Source organism: Lygodium microphyllum, chromosome 17 (assembly GCF_053477565.2).
Source record: "Lygodium microphyllum isolate KBCC chromosome 17, Lygodium_microphyllum_v1.1.10, whole genome shotgun sequence".
Lineage (NCBI taxonomy): Eukaryota > Viridiplantae > Streptophyta > Polypodiopsida > Schizaeales > Lygodiaceae > Lygodium > Lygodium microphyllum.
This window is the reverse complement of record NC_141151.1, coordinates 140786263-140813349: the sequence shown is the minus strand read 5'-3', so window position 1 is coordinate 140813349 and position 27087 is coordinate 140786263.

Below are 27087 nucleotides of genomic sequence, written 5' to 3'. Positions count from 1 at the left end.
CTCCAATATGCCTGTTCTTCCTTTCTGCAATTCCATTTTGTTGTGGGGTATAACTGCATGAATATTGCTGCTTTATGCCATGCTCCTGCAAGAACTTTGCAAACTCATTTGAGAGGTACTCTCCCCCTCCATCTGACCTCAGGCATTTTATTTGCAGACCTGTTTCTTTTTCAGCCATAGCTTTAAGGGTTTTGAAATGCCCAAAAACTTCACTTTTCTTTTTCATAAAATACACCCAAACTTTTCTGCTATAGTCATCAATAAAAGTGACAAAATAATGACAGCCTCCAAGAGATGCAGCTTTAGTAGTCCACACATCAGAGTGGATTAATTCCAATGGCTTCTCACTCTCTTGAACATGTCTAGGAAATGGTTTCCTTGCCTGTTTTCCAAACTGACAGGCTTCACATACCTTATGCATTTCTGCAACCTTGAATTTGGGCAATCCTGCAACAATATTTTGGGCCTGCATTGATTTAAGTCGCTGTACATTAACATGACCAATGCGTTTATGCCAGATATCAATATCTGCAACTACACCGGTCCCATGTGCAAACATTGCTGCACTCAATTCAGACATGTCTGCATCCAATGTAAACATTCTGCCCTTCTTCTTTCCTTTTGCTATCAAGCGACCTTTATTTTTCATATCCTCAACAAAGCATCCATGAGGATTAAATCTGACCTGCAAGCCCTGTTCAACCATTTGACCAACTGAAACCAGATTCTTGGTGATATTCGGGACATGAAATACATCGGACAGGTATTTCTTTTTCCCATCCTGCATAGACAAAGGAATTTTTCCAATCTGCACAATAGGATGTGCAGTATCATCACCAGTCTCCACAAATCCTGGTTTTTCCATTTTCCTTGCATCCTCCATCCATTCTGCATGACCTGTCATGTGGTTTGATGCACCTGAGTCAACATACCATACATCATTGCTTTCTTCTGCACTTGTCACAGAATTGTTCATGTGCTGCACCATGAACAAATGCTCATTTCTGTCATCACCCTGTCTGTTAGAAGATGCATAATTCCCTTGTTGCAGTTTTCCATTCATGATGTCATTCTGCTTTTTATAGCAGTCTTTAGCCATATGACCCATTTTACCACAATAGTAGCATTCAACATTACTGTTTGCATTTTGACCTCTTTGCCATCCACCACGACCTCTTTGGCTCCCCCTGCCTCTAGAGTTACCACGTCCTCCTCCATAGGACTGGTTTTCTTGAGTTTGCTGCATATTCTGATTTCTACCACGGCCTCCAAATCGGCCTCCTCTACCTCTGCCTCTACCTCTTCCAGCATTTGAGTAGAAGACAGCTTCTTTTGAAGTTCCTCCTGAAGAAGATGCACCACCATTTCTCTGCTCCTCAGAAATTAGAAGAGCAATCAACTCCTCAAAATCAGGAAATCTTTCACGAACTGAAATGGATGTCCGAAACTGTGCATAATCCTTTCCTAGACCATTCAAGGTCACGGAAACTAAATCATCATCTTCCACTGGCGACCCAATGGAAGCAAGTGCATCTGCAATCTTCTTCACCTTCATGTGGTAGTCGTTGATGCTCATATTTTCTCTTTGCACATTGTGCAACTCTTGCTTGAGCTGCATTTTCCTGGCTTGCGTATTTGTGCTATACATTTTTGACAAAGTATCCCATGCCTCCTTTGGCGTACTTGCATCCTGAATATGCACAATCATAGAGTCTGAAATGCTGATAGACAGCCAATACATAACTTTCCTGGCTCTCTCATGCCATGTTTTAAATGCCTGCATTTGTTGTTGATTGGGAACATCAGGAAGAACTGGTTCTTCTTCATTTCCTGCAACAAATTCCCAATATCCTTTTCCCATAAGGAAATTCGTCATTCTAAACTTCCATGCCTGGAAGTTGTTCTTGTCAAGCTTTTCAGTGACAATCTGTGAAAGAGAATCAGACGCCATTACAGAATACTGCAAGAAATTCTGTCACTGCAAAAAACACAGCTTCACCCTCACAAGGGCAAATCTGCAAAACTGGCGAAAGTGGTATTTGACCACACAGTCACTTCCTAGTGACGATTTTGCATAAACAGGAACCAAGGATGATTCTGAAACTCCCAATGTCTCTGCGCAAAAGCATACGATGCAATTTCTACAGTAACTTTTCACCGACCTGTAGAACAGTGGTCGCACAGCATAAAACTGAGCCTTTTCCTGAGTGCGTGCAGAAAACTTCCGTCTGCAAAACAGGCCCCGAAATGGCCTCAAATAAAAAAAACAAGGTCGCCAAGGGCTAAAGCCCTCTCCCGCAGCATATACTGCCCTCTTGCTTCACCGCGAAGGGCGTCTCAACCTGAGACAATGCACTCCTGCAATTTCCGGCTGTGCTACCTGCAGAGATCTGCTCCCAAAACAGAAAATGAAAGCAACACTGCTCCTCTTACCAGAACACCGCGAGCTTGGCTTGCTTTCTTGAGCTCCTTACCACGAACAAGGCTCTAATACCATGTCAAGATTGTGGGAGAGAAGGAAGGAGTCTCGCTTGAAGCTTTCTTGCTTGCACAATGGGGGAAGACACACAAGGGTGGAGGCTGAAAACAGTTTTCCTCTTCTTAGTTGTGTAAGCCAAAAGAACTCTAGTACAAAGAAATAGAAGAACCCTATATATGGGTCTCAAACCAAACTCAACTAACTAAGGTGGCATACTAACTGAGCCACGAACTAGAGTAGATAAGGATAGCTATCATGTAGCTATTATTCATGGGCGGTGTACCAACCGCATCTGCAACCGACACGTCGGTGACATAAATACACAACGGTCACCCTGGCGTATCACGAGTGGAGCTCGATATCTCAACAGATGATACAACTCACCCGTTAGTCATGTGAAAATTTTTCCTTTGAGTATGTAGGATTGCAAAACTAAGTAGTTGGTTGATGTGTCACATGTACCAAAACATTAAAAAAAACTTGGTTTCTATTGGTCAGATTGTAGAATAAGGATTGCAGATTCGGCTCACATATGATGGTTGTTATTTAGAAGATCTCAAAAAATGATTGTAGGTTGATTACAAAATGGAAACATGTTGGAAGATTGTTTACTCTTGATGTAAGTTTTCTTGAAATGGATACTACCATATTTGCACAAGAGTCAAATGTTGTGGCTAATATTGAAATTCAGCATAAGAGAAATGGTCATGTGAATGTAAGTGATTGAAAGGCATGTAGTCAAAATAGATTGTGGATGGCTAGCCCAAGTTTAGGATTGATGGGATGCATAAAGTATGTGAACCATGTCAATTTGAAAAGAAAGCAAAATATGAATTTCCATATGAAAAGCATGTATGTAAGAAGCCACTTGAATTGATATATTTTGATAAGTGGGATCCTACAAAGAGTGCAACTTTGAGTGGTTGCAGGTATTATGTTTCCTTCATTGATGATCATACTCATAAAGTATGGATTTAGTTTATGCATGAGAAAAGTGAGGTGTTCACTCACTTTAAAAGCTTTAAGGCTTTGTTTGAGAAGGAGATAGTATCACACATTAAATGTCTAAGGTCAGAATGGAGGGGGAGAATATCTCTCCATTGAAAGTTTTTGATTTTTTATAGAAAAATGGTATATAGAGGCAATGTACATGTAGATATATTCTGTAGCAAAATAAAGTTGTTGAGTGGAAAAACAGCCATATTACACAGGTGGCTCGTGTATAGATGTCAAAAAGAAACTTTCCATATTACTATTGTAAAAGAGGCATATTACAGAGGTATACATTATGAATAGGACACCTACTGCTAGTATACATGGTATAATACATGAAGAGAATTTTACAGCTAGAAAGCAAAATCTGTCCTATCCAAAAGTGTTTGGATGTATTGCTTATATGCATAATCCTGATGAGTTGCACAGTAAATTGGATCCCAAAGCAAAAAAATGTGTATTTTTTGAACATTATCTTGAGCAAAAGGGATATAGATATTATAACCCTATTACATGTGATCCGAGAGTTAGCAGGGATGTGATTATTTAAAAAATGAGTAGTTGGTATGGTAATGTGTAGAATACAATTGGGGTTGATAAGCTCGAGGGTATGGATGAGCAAAAAACAAGTAAGCAGTCACAAATATTGAGTGTGCCACAAGAGTATCCTAGTCATGATTCTATTGATAGACCTTGGAGTGGTAGATTGAGATCACAGGTTACTCCACCGAATGTATCACATATATCAAGAAAAGATAAAGAGAAAGAAAGTTGGAAACTCACCTATTGTGAAAAATGTATCATCTTGTTTCTCTCATGTTGATACTAATTCAGATGGCTTTGAACAGAGCTTGGATGAGGAGTTTGGGATTTCCTCTATTAAAGCACCTAGTGTGTGGAAGGCACAAGAGATATTAAAGCACCTAGTAGTGACCTAGGTCTACATAGATCAACTAGAGTGATAAATCCAATGTAGTGATTGATATATGATAGCTATGTAGCCCATCACTATGCATACATGACTAAGGTTGTGTAGGATGTGAAACCCACTTGTTTTGAGGATGCAGTAGGTAATGAGAATTGGGATCGTGCTATGGATGAAGAGGTGGATATGCTTATGGATAATGATACATGGGAGTTTATACCCTTATCTGAAGGTAAAAAAGTGAGTGGTTGTAAATGGGTTTACAAGGTTAAGTCAGATGAATCTATTGAGTGCTATGAGATACGATTAGTTGCCAAAGGGTATCTACAGACTCATGGTATTGATTATGAGGAGACATTTGCTCCAATGGCTAAAATAGCCACTATAAGGGCTATCATAGCAATTGGTGCATTAAAATGTTGGACCATACATCAAGTGGATATTAAGAATGCCTTCTTGCAGAGGGAGTTGTAAGAGGAAGTTTATGTGGAGTAGCCACCTAGTTATGTGAATAAGAATTATCCAGATTATGTATACAGGCCTCGTAAGGCCTTGTATGGGTTGAAGCATGCACCTAAGGCATGACATGACATGATTGAAAAATACATTGTCAACATATGTGGATGATTTGATCATTGTGGATGATACTAAGAGAGAGATTAACAATATGAAGAGTCTCCTTATGGGTGAATTTGAGATGAAGAATTTAGGAGAGTTACACTATTTTCTTGGCATAAAGATACTTAGGACTCCAGAGGATATATGGTTATCACAGAGACAACATGCATTGAATATGTTCAAGAAGTATGGTATGGTTGTTTGCAAGCCTATTTCAATACCTTTGGATAATGCTAAGCTTAGTGCACATTGGGGTAATTAAGGATGTCATTATGTATCAAAGGATTGTGAGCATACTAATCTATTCAATGATCACTAGGCGAAACCTAAATTGCATAATTGGTTTGGAGAGTCAGATTATGTAACTTTCACAAAATCCACATTTGGATGCAGTGCAATGCACATTGTGTTATATAAATTGTTAATAGTATTTTGTGAAGGCTATGATCAAAGAAGATAAAAGCAAAGACAAAATGCAAGTGTCGACTACTATTTTTTTGAAGGATTATAATTGTGTGGAGCTTCATTGTATTATTTTGGGCACTTGTATATTATTGTTATACTCATGGACATGAGATTATCATGGATGTACTATTTTGTGGAAGCCGGGTGCACATTGTATTTATCACACATAGTTGTATTTTTTGTGTCCATAATTGTTGCATGGGTTGTACACATATATTTGTGATTAGATTAGCACAGACTTGGTCTAATTAGACTAAAGTATGTACATGCTATGAGGAATGACTAGCCTAGATCCCACAAAGTGGATAGCATACCCAAAAGAGGGTGCAAATCCTAATTCATATGGGTGCAAACTCTAAAATACAAAGTGGAATGAAAATCCTAAAAAGAAAAATGGGGTGCAAACCCTAACCCTAAAATGGTATGCAATCCTAGAGAGGTGACCAAACCCTAACCCTAATTTGTATCCATATAAGAATGGGAAGTGTTAGTTATAATTACCCTTTTGGTGCATCCATGCTATGGAAGCTCTATGGGTGCAACTATTAAAGCTTTCTATTCACTTTTTCTATTTTATCATCTTGCTTCCATTATTGAGAGAGTGAATGATAGAAAGTGAGTGAGAGGTGTAGTATTGAGTGAGGGACTAAGGGAAGGTGAAGATCTTCATCGTCTTTTTTCTTTTCTCTTCTTCTCTACTAGCTTCTTTATTCATTGGTGTACTTGGTAGTGGATGAAAAGGAGTGATGACATTGGATCGTGTTGATCGTGATTGTGGAACCATATTTGAGCCTTCAAGATTTTGGACTATAATATGGGAAGATAAGTTGGTGAGTTCACTACACTTCAAAGCTAGTTTATTGTTCTCTCATTGCTCTTGCTTTCTTGATTTAGAGAGAAGAATGCTTCATTAGTTAGAGTAGAGTGTTGAGAGACCAAGTGAGAGATTGTTGCCAAAGTGAGTTGCAACCCCTAAAACAATAGAAGTCCATCCAAAGCTCCAAGTATTGGTGCGTTTGGCTCAATATTTTGGTTCCATTGTTGTGACCAAGGATGGTATAACCATTGACGTTCTCACACTCCTACTGAATGGCAGAATAGGAAGCTTGTGCATAAATATGGATGGAATTGATGGGGTGTCAATTGTCCGTGTTTGTGGCTAGCATTCTAAAACCCATTTGGCTAGATTAGGAAGGCCTAATTGGAAGAAACTAGTTCATTGGATTAATATTGAAGCAATTGAAATCATTAGGATAGGAAAAAATACAAAATTCAAACTAAAAAACACAACAAAACTTTAAAAAACACAAAACGCAAAACTCAAACTTTTCTTGCTTAAACAAACCATGTGACATTTTTATGGATTGAAAATAAATCATGCTTGTCATACTTGTTGGGTTGTGTGTATATTAAAGTGAAAGCAACATAAAAGTGCAAAACACAAAACTCAATTCTTTTTACTTGACCAATCCATGTATCAATGTTGGAGATGCAACTTTCTTATTATGGACGATTGACAATGTGAGCATTGACGGAATAAGAGTGAGAAGGACTCAAAAGTCAAAAATACGAAACACAAAAGACAAGGCAAAAACATCAAATTTCTCTTACACAAACAATTTGTGACATATTATTGTGGATTGAATGTGCATCATGCTTATCATAGTTCTTTGGTTGTATGTGTATCTTTGATAGCTCAAACCATCTGATAAACTCCAAGTAGTTGTCTGAAATATATGAACTTTTCTTTACCAAGAGACTTGGTAAATATATCTACTACCTGGTACTCAATCTTCACATGAATCAAGTCAATCTGCCCTGTAAGAACCATTTCTATGATGAAATGATAGTGAACCTCAATATGTTTGGACCTAGCATGGTAGACAGGATTGCTAGCAAACATAACACTACTAAGGTTATCACAATGCAATCTCACTCTATTTTCTAGCTGTATTCCCAAGTCTTTCAACAGTTTCATCAACCAAACTGCTTCGCAAGCCGTTAAGGTAGCTCCTCTATACTCAGCTTTTGTACTAGACAATGCAACAATAGGCTGTTTCTTACTTTGCCAATTGATCATACTACTGCCCAATCCAAATGCATAACCACTGGTTGACCTCCTGTCATAGGCACAACCAGCCCAATCAGCATCAGTAAACCCTGTCAAATCAAGAGATTTTCCATATGCATAAAACAATCCATAATTTGTAGTACCCTTTACATATCTCATGATGCTCCTGACTGCATCTAAATGTGGTTTGCAAGGCTTCTGCATGAACTAACTAATCAGCCCCACTACATAACATAAGTCAGGATGGGTAATAGTCAAGTATATCAAGCTGCCCACCATCTGTCGATACATGGTCACATTCTCTATGTCATTTCCAACATCAATCTATAGCTTGACATTCTAATCAAGAGGTGTCTCCATAGGGTTGCATTAAGCCATACCATACTTCTGTAATATGCCATGAGCATATTGTTTTAGTAGTAGCCATATACCTTGAGGAATGGAGACTACCTTAATCCCAAGAAAATACTTTAGTTCACCAAGGTCTTTGACTCTGAATTCAGCTTGTAAACATGATTTAATTTCAGCAATGCCCTCTTCATCATCTCTAGTGATAATAAGATCATCTACATAGACAACTAGAAACACAAATCCATGATCTGTCTTCTTCGTGAATAGACTGTGATCTGCATCACCCAATCTAAATCCATGTTGCTATAAATAACTGCTGATCCGAGCATTCCATGCTCTAGGTGCTTGTTTCAGTCCATATAAAGCCTTTTTCAGCTTACATACATGTGTAGGAAAGTCCTGGTGAACATAGCCTTCATGCTGCTCCATATATAGTTCCTCAACCAAATCACCGTTCAATAAAGCATTCTTGACGTCCATTTGCCATAATTTCTAGCCTTTGCATGCTGCCAAAGCAGTGAAAATTCTGATTGTTGCCATTTTAGCCACCGGACTGAAAGTCTCCTCATAGTCAAGTCCATATTGTTGTGCATACCCTTTTGCAACCAGCCTGGCCTTATAGCGTTCTAACAAACCATCTGACTTGCACTTAACCTTGTACACCCATTTGTAGTCAATAGGGACTTTGCCTTCAGGCAACTCAGCTGATTCCCATGTCTCATTTTTAGCCAGGGATGCATACTCCTCATCCATGGTAGCACACCAGTTATCATCTGTAACTAAGCACACCAGTTATCATCTGTAACTACGTCATTAAACTTTGTAGGTTCTTTGTAACCTGTCACACTAGCCATATATGCATAATGGTGGGCTGAATAACTAGTGTATGCAAACTTGTCAATTGGTTTTCTAACTCTCTCAGATCTCCATAACTGTGGCTCAATTTGAGCTTGGCTCTCATGAGGCGGTGCATAACAACTTTGCCTTGCTCCATGCGTCATAATAGACGGAATGCTCAACTCACTATCCAAATTTTCACTGTTAGATGACTCATAACCTGTTGTAAGTGGATCTGTCACATCCTCAAGCATCTTTTCTTTTCCCTTATCCAATCTCCCCCTCACTGACATACCCGTGTCAGTGGACATAGGAGTACGATTTCGCAAGCATCCTGATCAAGGACTTACTATAGGTGACCCATCACCTATAGGACCACTCATTGGTGTACTCACTGTAGGTGTATTTTCAGCATTACTAGTGCTGGTTGATTCATCAGTAGCCACTGCAACACAGGATTACCATACCAGGATGCCAGCTCATAAAAAACAATATTTATACTAATCAATGCCTCATTTGTAGACGATATATAACACTTGTAAGCTTTCCAGTCTTGTGTATAACCAAGGAACACACTCTTGATAGCTTTAGGATCTAATTTCTTCCTCTTTTAATCAGGAACATGCATATATGGAATGCTATCAAATACCTTCAAGTGTGAATGTCAGGCTTATGATCATACAACCTCTCATATGGAGTCACATCATGAATCCCTGTTGTAGGGGTTCTACTCAGCACATAGACAGAAGTCACTACTACTTCAGCCCAATAACCATTTGGCAAAATCTTCTCATTCAACATAGCTCTTGCCGATTCCATCAGTACCCTGTTTTTCCTTTCTGCTACACCATTTTGCTGCGGTGCATAGTTGCAAGTTAACTGTCTTCTAATCCCATGTTTAGCAAGGTACATGTCAAACTAATTAGAGACATATTCTCCACCTCCATCTGATCTAAGACATGAAATTTTATAGCTGAACTCATTTTCATCATGCTTCTTGAAGTCCCTCAATGCATCAAACACATCATCCTTATCTTTCAGTATGTAAATCCAAGTATACCTGTTGAAATCATCAATGAAGGATACATAGTAATAAGCGCCACCAAATGAAGCATTATGAGATGGACCCCATATATTTGAATGTATCAACTACAAGGGTCGTAAGCTATTTTGTACATGCCTCATAAATGGAAACTGTGTTTGCTTTCCAAATTGACATGCATCACATACATGTCCAAAGTCATGATACTTGAACTTAGGCAGTCCAAGCACAATCTCCTTCTGTTTCATAGATTTCAAATTTTGTACATTCACATGGCCAATCCGCTTATGCCATATCTCAACATCCCATATAGCACCATCATCATGTGCAAACATGGTTGCTTTCAATTCTGGAATTGACGCATCAAGAGTAAACATTTTGCCATCTCTTCAGCCTCAAGCAATCAATTTACAGCCATTACCATATTCTTCAGCAAAGCATCCATCTCTATTAAATCTCACATGCAGGTTTTGTTCTGCCATCTTTCCAACTGACAAAAGATTCTTGGTTATTGTAGATACATATAGTACATCATGTAGGTTCTTTTTCTTGCCATCAGGCATCAACAACGGAACAATTCCTGTGTGCTAAATGTCATATTGGGTGTCATCCCCAGTATACACATTACCATGTGAACCTGCAACCATCCCATCAAATCATTCTCCATGGGGTGTCATATGATTTGAAGCCCCTGAATCAATGTACCATCTCTCATCTCTGTTCTGCCTAGATGCATTCTTAGACACATGTTGCATGGCAAACAATTTGTCAACCTGCTCATCATGAGCACTACTAGAAGATGCATACTGCCCATGCTGTTTGCCCTTTGCCTTTATATCTCCATGCTTCTTGTAACAATCCTTTGCAATGTGTCCATATTTGCCGTAGTAATGATAGTCCTTATCTTTGTTTGATTGATCATTTGACTGCCATGAACATATCCACCACCTCTACTGTGGGGTGATCTCCCCCTACCTCTAAAGCTACCAGATCCATGTTGGCCCTGTGTATTTGTGCCATGCCAAGCATTCTAGTGATGCTTTCCATAAGTGTTTTGAGTATCTCCTTGACCTCAAAAAGAGCCACGGCCTCTACTGCCTCTGCCATGCTGGCTAGAGTAAAGAACAGTGTCTCTGCTTTGAGACATACTAGAACCTATATTCAGCCCAAGCTTAACTTCCTCATGCAACATCAAAGCAATCAGCTCATCCCAATCAGGGGATTTAGCTCTCACAGAAATAGACGTATCAAATGCGTTATACTCTTTGCCAAGTCCATTCAATGTCACTGCAATCATATCATCCTTAGACACTGAAGATCCAATGGTGGCATGCTGATCCGCTATGTTCTTAATCTCTGTAGTGTAGGCCTGAATGCTTCTGCCATTCTTAGACATGTTATTAAATTGTCGCTTTAACTCAATCTTTTTTGCATGTGTTACATTTCCATAATTCTTCATGAGCATGCCCTATGCATCCTTTGGGAGCTGCATTTAGTAATCTGTATAACCATAGCATCTGATATATATAAGGAAAACCAATGTAACACCTTGCATGCTCTCTCAGTCCATAGCTTATGAGCCCTTTTCTGATCATTTGTTGGATTCCTTTCATGCATTTCAGATTCAGCCTCATCACCTGTACATAAGTCCCAATAACCTCTGCCAACCAAAAAATCCTTCATACCAAACTTCCATAAAGCAAAATTTTTGTTGTCTAGCTTTTCGCCCACAATTTGAGTGATATTGTCAGTGCCTTGAGCATTTGCCATAGTTGCAGCTTAGGTATTCAGTGATGTATACAACCTGTAAGTATCTGCCTCCCTTTCCTACAATTCAGGACCAGTTTCTTGCTATTCAAGATAGTTTTCTACAATTCTGGACAGTTTTCCTGACAATCTGCTTGCTGTAAAATGTATTCCAACAATGAAAAAACACAGTCAACTGAGCATAAACCAAGCTCAAATCAGTTCAAAACATTCTATGGTAGTGAAAACACATCCCAACAACAAACTATATCCATACAAGTATCAATGTTTATACTATATGCAAGTAGTAATACCAAATATAGCCAACCCACTGCTATAACCAATCGTATTTTCTCTATTAAAATAAGAGTATTCAGACCTCAAAACAGCCCCAAAACATCTCATTCGATTGCCACTCTATGCAGGAGTTGATACATATCCAGCCAGTGTCAGAATATATTGCATGTATGTCAAGTGAAGATGATAGGTATCCTTCCTGCATATAATAACCAGTCAATACCCTGGTATAACTAGCAATAAATTAGTCCAAAATTTGGACTTTCAGCACTCACAATATCCCAAAAAGCATCTACCACTCAAGTGGTATGATCCAAGCATTTGTCCGTAGCAAATAAGCATCATAGATACTTCAACCCTGTAGGTATATTATTTTCAAATTCACGACAACAACCAGTTCACTGTTTCCAGCCTGCAAATAAGCACCAAAACTAAGCAATTAACACTCCAATATCATGCTCAAATGCATGATAATAAGGGCATATACATTTTTAGGATGAAAGCCACTAGTGCCCTAGAATCACCTGTTGTTTACTATAGTAAACAGCTAGTCTGCACATGTTTGTGTTGAATATCTCAAAATCTGTGAGGAATTTGAAAAAACTTTCTTCTGCAAAGTTGTAGACTACGTCGAAACAATTTGGAATCATGGGTCATTTCTCCAAAAACCATTTTTGTAGCAAGATATAGCTTCTGAGAAAAAACGAGCTACATGCATAATCTCCTTTGATGATATTTTCTTCAAATCTGATGTTTTAATGTCAAATGGCCACTGCCAAACCTTCAAGCTTCAGGCATTCAAGCTCTAATACCATGTTGGAAGAGAGGGAGAGAGACAAAGTGGAGCGGAAGATGAGCCTTGGCTCATTGTTATTCTTCTTCCATTATTTTTCCATCATACTAACTGAAAGAGACTTACAGACATAGGCATGACTAACCAAGACTAACTGTGGTTAAGTCACTGACTACACTGACTTATTGAATGTCACACACGTGTACAACTGTATCTAGCTAATGTTGGTCACAGACATAAAGATAGATTGACTGAAGAGTAACGGGAGCTTGATATTCTAACAATTATCATAGTTCATACTCACACTGAAAGTTTACTCACACGCATAGATTACTCATCATATAAAGGTATATACATAAAAACACAATATCGAGCAATGTATTACACACAAAAAGATTTTATATTGATGTGAATAAATCACTTTGCTATTACAGATTATAAATTTTCATGGTGAGTATTCTCCGGACAATGCAAGGCTCTCCCTTTTTATGGTCAAGGTGCTAACCAAGTTTTTGGAGAATATGCACTTTTGACGAATACAAAGAAAATAATCGTGGTCGAGAAGCAGCATGCATTGGGAGTATTTGGCATTGGATATGGATGCCAATCTTTCAGGATCCCTACTATGTATACTATGCTACTCATGCCATTACAGCAACAAGGGTCTAGAAATTGGGAGACTTGCATCCTTACCAAAAATAAGAATTCTTAAGGTGGACGAAGTGTAGGGTTCCTATAGAGCCTACCCCTCCAAGATGAGTGCTGGCTATAGAGTCATGCCTCCAACAGAGCCAACACTACTTATATAGCTGCCAACCTTGGGTGATGAGGGTGATGAGGACGAGGAAATGCTGGCAAAGAACCATCCCCTTCAAGCCCACATAGCGAGGAATGAATGCTTTCTTATCCACTCCTTGAGCCCCATCTCTAGCCTTGTCTCTTCTTGGAGCCTAGCCATTGTAAATTTTTTTCATTTTCACACGAGTTATTGTATGATTTTTGTATCTTTTGTTTCAATATTTTTAAATGCAAGAGCAATGTTCAAGTTTTGGGACATCCTTTTTCCTTCTTCCAACCTCATTCTATGCCAAATTAATTTGTAAAACCACTAAAAAAATTCCAATAGGCTATTTTCCTTTACTGCTACCTCTTAAACCTGTCTAGGTGTTGTCTATAGTGACCACCTGTCACTAAATGACCATAACTTAGTCCAAATGAGGTGCTCTATAGCTAACATCAAAGCTAACTTTGTCCTCTATGCATAGAGTATAAGAACCAAAATTTTAGAATAAAATTTTCCACTCCTGTAAACTAATTCTTTATGACTATCCAGGATGAGATAGCAACCTATAACCACCTGTAAACTCACTGTTTGGACCATGTTTCAACCCATTTGGTAATAAATCATTAAGAATCCCCTATGGTCACTGATGTACAGCCTGTAGGCTTAGTCACCAACTTGTGATCACCTTTAAAGTACTTGTAGACCTGTATCTCTATTCAAAACTATCACTCATTGCCCTGTTTTGCTCTATTTGGTACCAAAAGTCTTCAAGTCTTTGTCAACTCTTTCCCAAGTGGTCTTTCGTGGTCCACCACTTGTGGTGAAGGATAAAATGGTAGACATGCACCTAAATGGGCTCTGAAACTCCAAAAGGTGTGCAAAGTTCCTTCCGAGCTAGGTTGTGTACCCCTACAAAGTCATAAATAGCAAGGTGCCAAGAATCGTGTGGTGGGGGGACTTGCTTGAGCTGCTATGCCAAACACACACTGTATACACAAGAGGAAGCTCACTCAAGAACACAAGAAGAGAGATGAAGTACAAAACATTTTCTTGCTGGTTTTTTCTTCTTCTTTCACACACTATACAATGTATACAAAGTATAGATAAGATACAACATAAAGAAAAGTGGCCTACTAAGTCAAATAGTGTATAACCAACTACACTAATCGACTGGCACTATGTCTTTGCCAGCTGTAGGTAGGTGTAACAAATTAAATATAATAAGTGATAAGTCAGTGGCCATGTGAGTATCATAATGACCACCAACGTGCTAAGTGTAGATGTGCAGACCCATCTAGCCGGACGGTCCATCATCAATGTCTGCACATGTTGAGCTTGCCATCTCAACACTCCCTCTCAAGCTCAACTCTATCTCTGCAACTCCAAGTAAGCTTCAGAACTTTCGAAGCTTCTTTGCATCCAATGCCTTTGTGAAAATGTCAGCTATCTGATCATGTGTGCTGACATATACCAAGTCAATCTCTCCTGCAAATACCTTCTCTCTCACAAAGTGGTAGTGTACCTCAATGTGTTTTGTCCTCGCTACAGCCATACCACCTCACATGCTGCCATAGCAGCACCTCTATACTCAGCCTCTGTACTTGATAAAGCAACTGTAGGTTGCTTTTTGCTGCTCCATGTAATTGTTGTACTACCAAGGGAAAACATGAATCCACTTGTAGATCTTCTGTCTGACATGCTACCAGCCCAATTTGCATCTGTGTATCCAAAGACCTGTACGTCCTTATCTGCCTCATAAAAAATTCCATAATGTAAAGTGGACTTCACATACCTCAATATACGTCTAACTGCATCCAAATGAGGCTTTCTAGGCATCTGCATAAACTGACTGACAATGCCAACAACATAGCTCAAGTCTGGCCTTGTGATAGTCATGTAAATCAAACTCCCTACTATCCTCCTAAACATAGTAGGGTCTTCTATCTCATCCCTAACATCAACACTCAACTTCACATTTTGTTCCAATGGTACTGAAAGAGGCTTACATACTGTCATACCATACTTGGATAGCATATCCAAGCCATAATGCCTTTGGGATAGCCATATACCATCATCACATCTTATCACCTCAATACCAAGAAAGTATCTCAGCTCACCCAAATCTTTCATCTTAAACTTCTTCTTTAAGAATTCCTTAACTTCAGCAATCCCATTGTCACTGTCACCTGTAATAATCAAGTCATCCACATAGATGACTATGATGACCAACCCTGCATCTCCCTTTCTCACATAAAATGAGTGATCACCATCAGAAATACAAAATCCAATATTGACAAGATACTCTCCAATCTTGTCAGACCATGCTCTAGGTGCTTGCTTGAGCCCATAGAGCACCTTCTTTAACATGCACACATATGTAGGATGCTCTAAATCCTCATAACCTGTTGACTGCTCCATATACACTTCTTCTTGCAACTCACCATGCAAGAAGGCATTCTTAACATCCATTTGCTACAAACTCCAACCTTTGGTTGCTGCCAAGGCAATCACACATCTAACAGTTGCTATCCTAGCAACTGGACTGAATGTCTCTTCATAATCCATGCTATATGTTTGAGCATAGCCTTTTGTAACCAGCCTAGCTTTATACCTGCTAACTGAAGCATGTGCATTATGCTTGACTTTGTAAACCCACTTATGGCCAATAGCTTTCTTACCCTTAGGTAAGGTAAGGGTACCAAATCCCAAGTCTTATTGGCTTCTAATGCAGCCATCTCCTCATCCATTGCTGCATTCCAATGAGCATGACCAATAGCATCCTCAAAACAAGTGGGCTCAACAACCTCAACTAGTTTCATCATATAAGCATAATGGTGAGCTGCATAACATTCAAAACCAAATCTTTTAATAGGGTATTTGACCCTGCTAGATCTGCGTATCACTGGATCACTCAATGGAGCCTTTACATTACTATGAGCTCATTGTACACCTGGTGTCCTGACTGAAGGAATACCAAGCTCATAATCCAAACTCTCTGAACCACTGGAATCTTCGTCAAATACCAAATGACTGGTAGATGCATCATTACCATCCAGCACTTTCTTCTTTCCTTTGTCCTTCACTGCAGCACTTATAGATCCACCTGAAGTTGTGGGGCTACTCCTTAGTCTCGCAGACCAAGGGCTCACTATAGGTGTAGTAGCAGATGATGTTTCTAGTCCATTAAGACTCCGTGACTCTTAGCACATAGCTGTTCTGATCATTATCATCATCCAAAACATCACCAACAGATGTATACCAACTTCCCATCTCATCAAAGATAACACCCCTGCTCACTCTGAACTCACCTATGACAGGGTTATAACATCGATACCCTTTCTGCTCTAAAGAGTATCCAATAAAGACACATTTTTCTGCCTTTGGATCAAGCTTCTTCCGTAGCTCATTTGGCACATGAACGTATGCAACACAACCAAATACCTTCAAGTGCGATACATCAGGCTTCTTGCTAGTAAAGCATTCTTCAGGAGTCATCCCATGAACTGCAGTTGTGGGAGTTCTGTTCATAATGTAGACAGTAGTATGGACAGCCTCAGACCAAAAATGTTTGGGCATATTCTTTTCAGCCATTAATGCCCGTGCAACTTCTGCAATATGCATGTTTTTTCTTTCTACAACACCATTTTGCTGTGGGGTATACTTACAAGTAAATTGGCTCTTTATCCCATGAGTCCTCAAGAAGCCACTGAACTCATTAGAGAGGTACTCTCCCCCTCCATCTAATCTCAAGCACTTTACTTTTAAGCCTATTTCTATTTCAACAGCTGCCTTAAAATATTTGAAGTGCTCAAACACATCACTTTTTTCCTTTATAAAGTATACCCATAACTTTCTTGAATAGTCATCAATAAATGTGACAAAGTATTTGCAACCACCAAGAGATACATTTTGTGTAGGCCCCCAAACATCAGTATGCACTACATCAAGTATTTTTCTACTCACTTCTCTGTCATGTGAGAAGGGTTGTCTTACCTGCTTACCAAACTGGCATGCTTCACAGACTTTATGCAATTCTGCAACTATAAAAGAAGGCAACCCTGTAACCAATCCTCTGGGCTGCATTAATTTCAGCCTTTGCACATTTGCATGTCCAATACGTTTATGCCATATTTCAATATCTGCAACTACTTCTTTTCCTTTAGCATACATAGCAGCATCCATTGCAGGAATTCCAGCACCTAAGGTGAACATTCGGCCAACTCTACTTCCTTCTGCGACCAACCTGCACTTATCATTAAAGTCTTCTACAAAACAACCTTTTGCATTGAATCAGACTTCCAATCCCTGCTCTACCATTTGGCCAACAGATACTAGATTCTTTGTAATTGATGGCACATGTAATACGTCTGTCAGACTCTTTGTCTGGCCATCATACAAGGACAAGGGAACCTTTCCAATGTGTGAAATTGGGTGGCGTGAATCATCACCCATCTGCACATAACCTGGGTTTTGTAAGTCTTGCATCTCTCCAAACCATTCAACATGACTGGTCATATGATTAGATGCACCTGAATTGACATACCATACCCCTTTCTCTACATACCTCATCGATTGTTTCTAGTTGTTTGTTGGGTAGCATATTGGAGGAAGTCCTCCCTCTACATTTCTCGTCTCATCCTCGGATTCGCTATTTGGAAAGGACTTGTTGGCTAAGGGGACAAATGTGACATTTCTTCTTTTTCATTTGTTAGTAAACCTCAGATCCTTAGGATTTCTATGCATAAATTCAATGGTTTTCTTCAGCAAGCTTAGATTTTTCAGTTTTAAGCTCAAGAAACAATTATTTTAGTTTGTGTGCACTACAAAATTGAGGTAGCTCATGATCTCCTTTCCACATGTGTCCTCTAATATGCCATCTACATCACTTAAATGCATAGTATGTTTTGTTGTTCTAAGGAGATGTCGATGATACTGAAGAGCTATCCCCACCCCCAAAGTAGCCTCCTAAGTATCCTCTACCTTCTCCAATGTCAATGACTATTTCCACTTTCACATGACTATTGTGTAGATGGGGATTGTCATGTAGATGGAGATTGCATATGTGATATGGAATGCTCAACAAATGGAATAGGATTGGGGAATATTTGACCAAAGGAAAACATAGGACTTGCCAATGGACTTTGTATTGTAGAATGGCCTATCATTGTGGACTTTTTGTGGCCATCTATGATTGGGATGGTCAAGGATTGGTCACATATTTAAACATCTCTCCTAGAGCGCACACCCAAAGAAAGCCTATGCCTATGCTAACTACTCACCATTTACTATGATCTCTATTTTAAGATTAGGATTGGGATTTAGTGATGATACCAACCACATCAACATTTGCAAAAACATAAATAGGGACATCTATATAAACACATCACATTAGGATTACTGGAAATATGAATAATATACCCTATATAATATACAATATGTACCAATCTATGCATATAAGAAGGCATAGTGTGGCTAAGTGTAGTCTAGGCTAGGTATGGTGTAAGTTAGGCTAGACATAGATTAGGCATAGGTGGGCTACGCTAGGCAAGGCTAAGCTAGTTGTGTGCATGGAATAGCCATAGATATAATCTAGGCCAGATTATATGTAGGCTAGGCTATGCTTAGGCAAGGTTGAGCTAAGCTACCTGTAACATATGGTAGATGTAAGCTAGGCTTAGGCATAGGCATGGCTTATACCTTAGTGTAGATGTGGGCTAGTAGGCTAAGCATAGGCATAAGCTAGTCATGGATTAACATAGGGTAGACATAAGTCAATGCTTATGCATGGTCTCAGCCTCCTAGCCTAGCCTAGTTTATGTCTATGCCTAGCCTAACAACTATTCTTACATCTATGCTTAGCCTAGCCTTCACCTATGCCTATTCCTACATCTAGCCTACTACTCTATGTCTAGCCTATCTTAGCCTACACCTAACCTACAACTATATCTAGCCTAGAACCTATACCTAGTCTACTTCAAGCCTAGCCTAACCTACATGTAGTCTATGCTAGGCTAGGCTAGGATCAATATACACTAGGGTAGGTATGGATGTAGGGTATGTGTAGGCATAGTCATAGGCATAGCTTAGGCTATGCTAAGGTGTAGACATAGGTGTGGCATAGATGTAAGCTATACAATGCCTTTGTTAGCCTACACTACATCTAGCCTATGCTAGGGTAGACTCAACATGCGCTAGGATATCTATACATGAAATGGATATATATAGGCATGGCATATGTATAGGCTCTACATACACATAGACACAACATAGGCTAAGCCAAGTGTAGACATATAGGCATGTGTGTTGTAGCCTAGATACAAGCCTAGACCTCTAACTATCCTTGCCTATCCTATGCCTACATATACATCTAGCCTATGCCTATGCCTATGCCTAGCTTAGAGGCTATAGCTACACCTAGCCTATTAGCTTAGAGCTATGCTTATACCTACACCTAGACCAAACTACACCTATTCTACATCTAACTTAAGCTTAGGCCTACACCTAAGCTTACATCTAGCCTAGCCTACACCTAATCTATGTCTAGCCTATGCCATGCCTTGCCACACCTAGTCATGCCTATGTTATGACTAGCCACATGTATGCCTAGTGTAGCATTTATCTAGCCTAGCCTATGCCTACATCTAGTGCTAGCATGATCTACATATAAGCCTAGCGTACAAGTACACTTAACATGGGCCTATTCCTAGCATAAGCCTTGAAGAAAGCATCTACATGAACTCTAAGAACTAGTTCACACAAATCAATTGACCATAAAGGGAATCACACTTTGTGGTACACCAATCGCAATACATATCATGACTCTTCTACAATTGTGGGATTCAACCACTCTAGCAATCTCTTAGCATGCACATGATTGAACCACACATGTCATCTTAGCCTCTTAAAGCCTCAAAAGAACACCCATATCTAGTCTATGGCATGGCAAACCTCACTAGGTCATGATGAGCACAATAGTTGTGTATCATATCTATTTTTATATACTAATTATTATGTGAGTTATTGATGCATACAATTCAAAAGCTTTAAAATTCAACATGTAATCATGCATGCCCAATTCCATTCTCTTTCCATGAACATGCATTTATGTTGTTATATAACTACAAAGGCACAACCGCAATTTATATAAGCATCCACACACACAAACAATGCCACAACATAATATACTTGGAAAAAAGCTTTGTTTGATTATTATATGTAGAATAATTTTTATAGATGCATCTACTAGTGCGTTTAACTGCACAAATGAGTTGATACATGCATCTATAGATGTGGTTCTATTGTGAAAGTTTTTTAACATAGCTTGCAACTATTAAATATAGAGGCAAGAAAACCCCAACTTACAAGTGCTCAAAACAACACAAACATGGGAAAAAATAATTGATAGAAAGAGTAAAGAAACAAGAAGAAGTGAGGAAATCAAACCTTGGTTAGTACAATTCGTATAGGGGCTTTCCTCAAATGTTAAGTAAAGGTGTGCACTCCTTCATGTCTTTCGAATACCTCTCTCTTTAGCTTGCTCTCCTTATTGCACTTTGCTTTGCTTTCTTTGCTTTCTTACTATTATACATTTCTTTTGCTAAATTAGAAAAGAACAAGAATATTTTTGAATGTTTATAAGGTGTTGTGTTTGTATGGACATCTAGGCGTGGCCATATCACATGTTTGATATTTGTATATGCACACTAATAGACACAAAGATAAACATGCTTGTAAACACATGTCTAGGTTGTACATCTATGGTATATATTTTTTGTAATGTACTTGATGAATCATGGTCCTGATGAGAACAATTTTAGTCATTAAAAGGCTTGTGGTGATGTGAATAGACTTGTTGTTAGCATGCCCTCGTCTTCATGATTTGTTTGATCATTTCAAGTTTGAGGATTGACGATGAATATAGAGTATTAGTGTCATGGAAAAAAAATGCCACCATTTGTGATTGCAATGGATTGGTCAATACGTAACTTGCACAAAAGACATAAAATATTGATAGATGAGATATCACAATAATAAAAAGGAACTTTAAAGGTATACAAAAGTTTGTGTCTCATAATATATGGACTAATTCATACTCGCAATGCTCAGATATGATTAGTGTTTTATATTTATTTATATTTATAATGTAAACATTAAGTAGAATCAATGGTTGCAAATCCATTAGGATGTCTTATCACCATTGAATTAGGGCTACTAAAAACCACATTACAAATCACTTTACATTTAACATATGTAGATTAATTTTCTTGAAATGAAGTTTGGGGATGTTTATTTATAGCTACTTCACATTGACTATGAATCACACCATCTTGAATGCTTACAAACACTCCAAACCTTTTCTAAATACTCTTTGCATCAATCTTTTGTTTTGAAAAATGTACCCTTAGGATGCCAAATGGGACATCATGTGTATACATCACTCTATGAATAAAATGCTACATGTCAACTTGACATATTAAGAAATTGTACCAATAGTAGCACATATATACCACACATACTGAGGGTTATGTTTTGAGGATATTATTTAGCACACTTTTCATCCTCATCATGATGTTGTTGCCTTCTATATGAAACATGTTGAGAAACACAGATCTTGAGCAAGGTTAGCTATGGAGGTTGGAAGTCAAAGACAAGAAGCATGTTGACTACTTACAGGACAAGACTCTTACTCAAGTGAATTAGGTTCCAATATAGATTAGCTTGGACTCATAAACACAATCTTGAGTATACATGGAAAAGGCTGAAAGTATAAAGTATAATAGTATTCCCATCAAATGATTGTTAAGTACATTGCTTTATAGTTGCAGGATGATACCACTTCTCTCCACTGTGCCAAAGGATAAAGGCAAATCTTCCTATATTGAGCTACATGTTCCTTTCCTAGTTGTTCCATAAAAAAGAGGCACATATAGGTGTGATTGCATATTTCTCAACACCCCTCCTGAATCACAATCGTGAAACAAATTGAGTATACAGAGGCTGTTATGAGTAGAACATTGCCAAGTGTAGACATGGAAAAACCAACCATATAAAGCTAGAGGCTGTCAAAAGACCTCACTATGTATGTAGAGGCTATAGTGCACATGTTACATAAGGAGTACAATGCTTATGATAAGAACCTTAAGTACATACAATGATTAAAAAAGGTCTAGCAAAATTTGGAGACAAGGACCGATAGACCCTTGTGGTCTTCATCTTCAAATATGACATTGTAAGCTTTTTGTGATTTTCTTTCATCATAACATATCTTATTTTACTTGTCCTTCTTCACGTTGATACTCTCTACTTTGCTTGCTTCTTCTTTGTCTTTTATCTTTTGGTCCCCCTCAAACAAAGAGGTCACAAGCTTTGGGTTTTGCATGATGACCATGGTGGCTAAAGCATCTTCAAAATCTTCACATAAAATCATTGATTGCACTTGGATGTAGGCAACTCCATTTCTTCTTGGAAGTAGAGCAAATAATCTTTTTGTGTAGTAATGAGCAAGAGGAGTTGTACTCTTCATCTTCAAGTTGAAGAGCTTTCACATTAAGAACTTGTTGTTTGTCATTGGCATGACCAAGAATTAGCATCAAATGGATGAGATCAGACCAACATAAGATTTGAGAGTGATTGTGTCAAGAGAAACAACACCAATAGTGTCAAATAACACTAGGTGAGTATCAAGAGATACTATGCTTGAAGCTTGATGTTGTTGTTGATTTGAAGTATAAATCTTGCTAGAAACTAAGTTCAAGCTTAGATCAGAGTGGCAGACACTTGACTGAGCTACAAGAAGTGAGAAAATGAAGGGATTTATGAGCTTGAGGTCAAGTAGCTTTGTCTGCCACAGTTATGGTTTTGAGGCCTAGTTTTTTGTTTATAGCAACACATGGAGATGATTATTCGGTAAGATGCTTGTAGAGGAGAAGGCTTACGACCCAAGCTTTAAAATCTCTAAGCTCACAGGGTCGATTGCAGCACGTATGGATGGCAAGAGCTATACGATTAGCACGAGCATAGATTTTGACAATGACAGACAAAACATGCAATGCTAGGCTGTTAAGTGGTCAATGTCATGAAGTAATGTGACAAGGAGTTGTGTCTAGAGTAAGATAGAGTACTCCTAGAAGAAAGCTCAATGAGATATGCCTTGTATGAAGAGATCCAAGAGCTCCAAGACAGGTAGGCCCCTACTGGCTATGGAGGTCAAGAGGTGTAGAGTGAAGATGGAGTGAAGAGATGAAGACTTCTACTGAAACTAAGCTGAGCTGAGGTTGTGGGGATCTAGAAGAGTATTGTGCTAAGCTAAACTAAGTTCACCATGGCTCTGATACCATGTTGAGACACATGGATCTTGAGCAAGGTTAGCTATGGAGGTTGGAAGTCAAAGACAAGAAGCATGCTGGCTATTGACAAGGCAAGACTCTTACTCAAGTGAATTAGATTCCAAGATAGATTAGCTTGGACTCATAAACACAATCTTGAGTAGACATGAACAAGATTGAAAGTATAGTGTACAATAGCATTCCCATCAAATGATCGTCAAGTACATTGCTTGATAGTTGAAGGATGGTCCACTTCTCTCTATTGTGCCTATGGGATAAAGACAACTCTTCCTAGATTATTGAGCTGCATGTTCCTTGCCTAGTTGTTCCATACAAAGAGGCGCATATGGGTGTGATTGCATATTTCTCAACAAAACATGTTAAGGTGCTCTAGAAATTGAACACTTACCTTATCATGAGTTGATTCATATGAATATCCTTATGAAGCATGTGAAGCTATTCTAGAAATTTCAAACTTCTTGCATATGTTGCTATGGAACAATCATGTCTCACTTTGTCTGATTGTCTTCATACCCTTTTCTTCATGACTAGTGTGTTCTTAAATACCAAAAAATGATCTTTTATCTACTCATCACATGAGGCTTATCTTCCCCTTACAATCCATAGAGAGTTGGAATCTCATCATCGTAATCCTTCCATAGGCCTAGGGCAAAGGCATCCACTTCTACAAGAAGCCCTAAAAGAAATTCTCTTTCAACCCATGTAGCACCTTTCTTGGACAAATTGGTAGGACCTTATGAAAAGCACAAAGGAAGAAAAAAAATTGGGTGTGTACATTACCATACAATGGAATCTCATACACTTGCATGTACAGCTAATGGAGCTAGTTGATTAAATTAGACTAGGAAATATTTCCTCCATAAAGCATTTGTGTTAAACTCTTATGGAATCCAATGTTCATAGTCAATCAAATGGTAGTGCTAGAAAGTTTGAGCTATATAAAGTACACAACTTTATTGTGGCCCATGGGGATGACAATAATATAATCCAAACAATTGCATTAATCCCAAGTAAGATTCCAGGTAGTTCACAATGGCCTATAGAAAGAAGCAAAGGGAACCAGAGGTATGCTATGTTTACGTAGCATTGTTTGAGCCATCTTATGACAATAATGTCTTCTTAAGGAGACAAAGCCTCTCTAGGCCTCTCTTCTTTACGTTTGGGGATCAAAATGTACATTTGAGAATTACATGGCACCAATGGACATACAAAATCTATTGGCATTAATCTTTTTTGCTTGTTTATTGTCCTTTCTTGTAAGGTTTCACATGCTTTTCTAGCGATGCCATCTTTCCATATCAAGAGTTCAATTCAAAACCACACACCCTCATATGATTCGCTTCTTTCAACTATTAAGCTTACAAATTAATTCATACGCTCTGTTATATGAACATAACATCCTTGTGAGATATGCAAGGTCTATGGATCTTCAAGCTTCTCCGATATGGGAGATAGAAGAAGAATGAGATGCCATTGTGCACATTCATAAGAAAATAGGAGGCACTACACATCTTTAACATTGAAAAGTGAAGTGAAAATATAAAATACCTACACATCCCTAGAGGTGCTAGCTAGCTTTACACCTTATAATTAAATGCCAAAAGACATCATTGGTAGTGAACTTAAACACTCACCAAGGACAAGCTAATCATGCACTGCCCACATTAATACAACATTCAACTCAAGAGCATGTGAATAACAAGGCTCTGAAATATCATGAACATGGGAGCTTCACAATATCTCTACCACTTCTATTGAAGGCACATTCCATGCTCTTTACTTTATGCTAACTCGAACTCAAGAGTGAACGTGCATTTTAAAAATTGCCATCTCAAAGTAAACATCCATACTCTTTACTTTGTGTCATCAAGAGAGCATGTGCATTTTTCTAGTTCCCATTTAGAGGGAAGTACCACTAGTCACACATTGGCAGGTGTGTTTTAAAGGCCAAATGGGTTAATGTGATACACACCTGAATGAAGCTTAAAATGTCTAGGCTCCTTCTTCAAAGAAGGCCATGCATCCTCAATTAGCTTCCAGTCATATGCTATGTATCACATAGATCAACTACTGGAAATTGGCCAATCAACTCATGTGTAGGTTTGAACATGTATGCAAGACATCACTAGAGTCAGCACCTTCCATGAAACTTGGATTAGTTTGAGAGAACCTCCACAGTCAATATTTGGGCTCTTTAATGCAAGACAAGATGGTATTGATGCACATGGCAACAACGAGTATACTATAATATTTGGGCTCTTTAATGCAAGACAAGATGGTATTGATGCACATGGCAACGAGTATACTATTATTAGAAATTTTCTTTATGCGCCAAAATTCTTCTAGGTTTAAGTCTAATGAAATCATAAGAACTAAGTGGCTATGTCATAAGATGAGATGCCACTTTCTTGGTCGATGGTGGTCTTCCTAGGTCCACCCTTTGCTGCGTGACATAAAATTCATGACCATTGCTCCATAATATGATCCTCTAATGCTTGTGGCAATATTGGGCACGCTCCACATGTAACTTGTAAGTGCCCAAGTTGCATAAATTAAGAGGGTCCCATCATCCATGTGAAAGTGGTCTAGAGGGAGACCTGCAAAGGGTGGGGACAGTCACGACTCATCCTAACATGTGCAGGCGGCAGGCCTGCTAACGCCACCCCCATTCAGAGCGGTGATCAGATCATCGATGCAGAAAGTAATAAATCGCTAGCCTCAGTCCCCCCCGGCCCCCCAGCCTTTCTCTCTCCTGTCTCTGTAGGTATTATTTAGGTATTTGTGTCTGTGCTGCTGGCGGCCGATCGCACACACCGCAGCATCTCCACCATTTTATACTAGTTTTAAAAAGGAGCTCAGGAGGCCCCAGGCTGGCGTTCCTTTTCTTTCTCTGCTCTCTTTCTCTCTGTCTCAAGGAAAAAAGGTGGCCGGGCAGTGGTCCTGGCATGTCTGGAATACTTTTCCTCTCTGCCACCATTGTTTAGGGGTTGTATCGGCAGCCATTGGCCCAGCGATCGATCGGTTGAGAGCGGGGCTCTCTCTCTCTCTCTCTCTCTCTCTCTCTCTCTGTGTCTGTGGGTGCGTGCCTGCGTGAGACACGCAGACGGAACCACTTACCACATCACTTGATATATATAATATCTCATCATCCTTCCGTCCGTCCGTCCGCCCATAAATCAGCCAACCTTTCCATCCGTACTCGTATTGTTGCTCCATCAAAAGGCGACTCTGAGGACCAGGCAAGCCGACGAGACGCGAAAATCAACGCTTTCTATCTCTCTCTCTCTCACAGACTCTCTCTCTCGTGCCAGTACTTTCCGAATCACTGTAACAACCTACA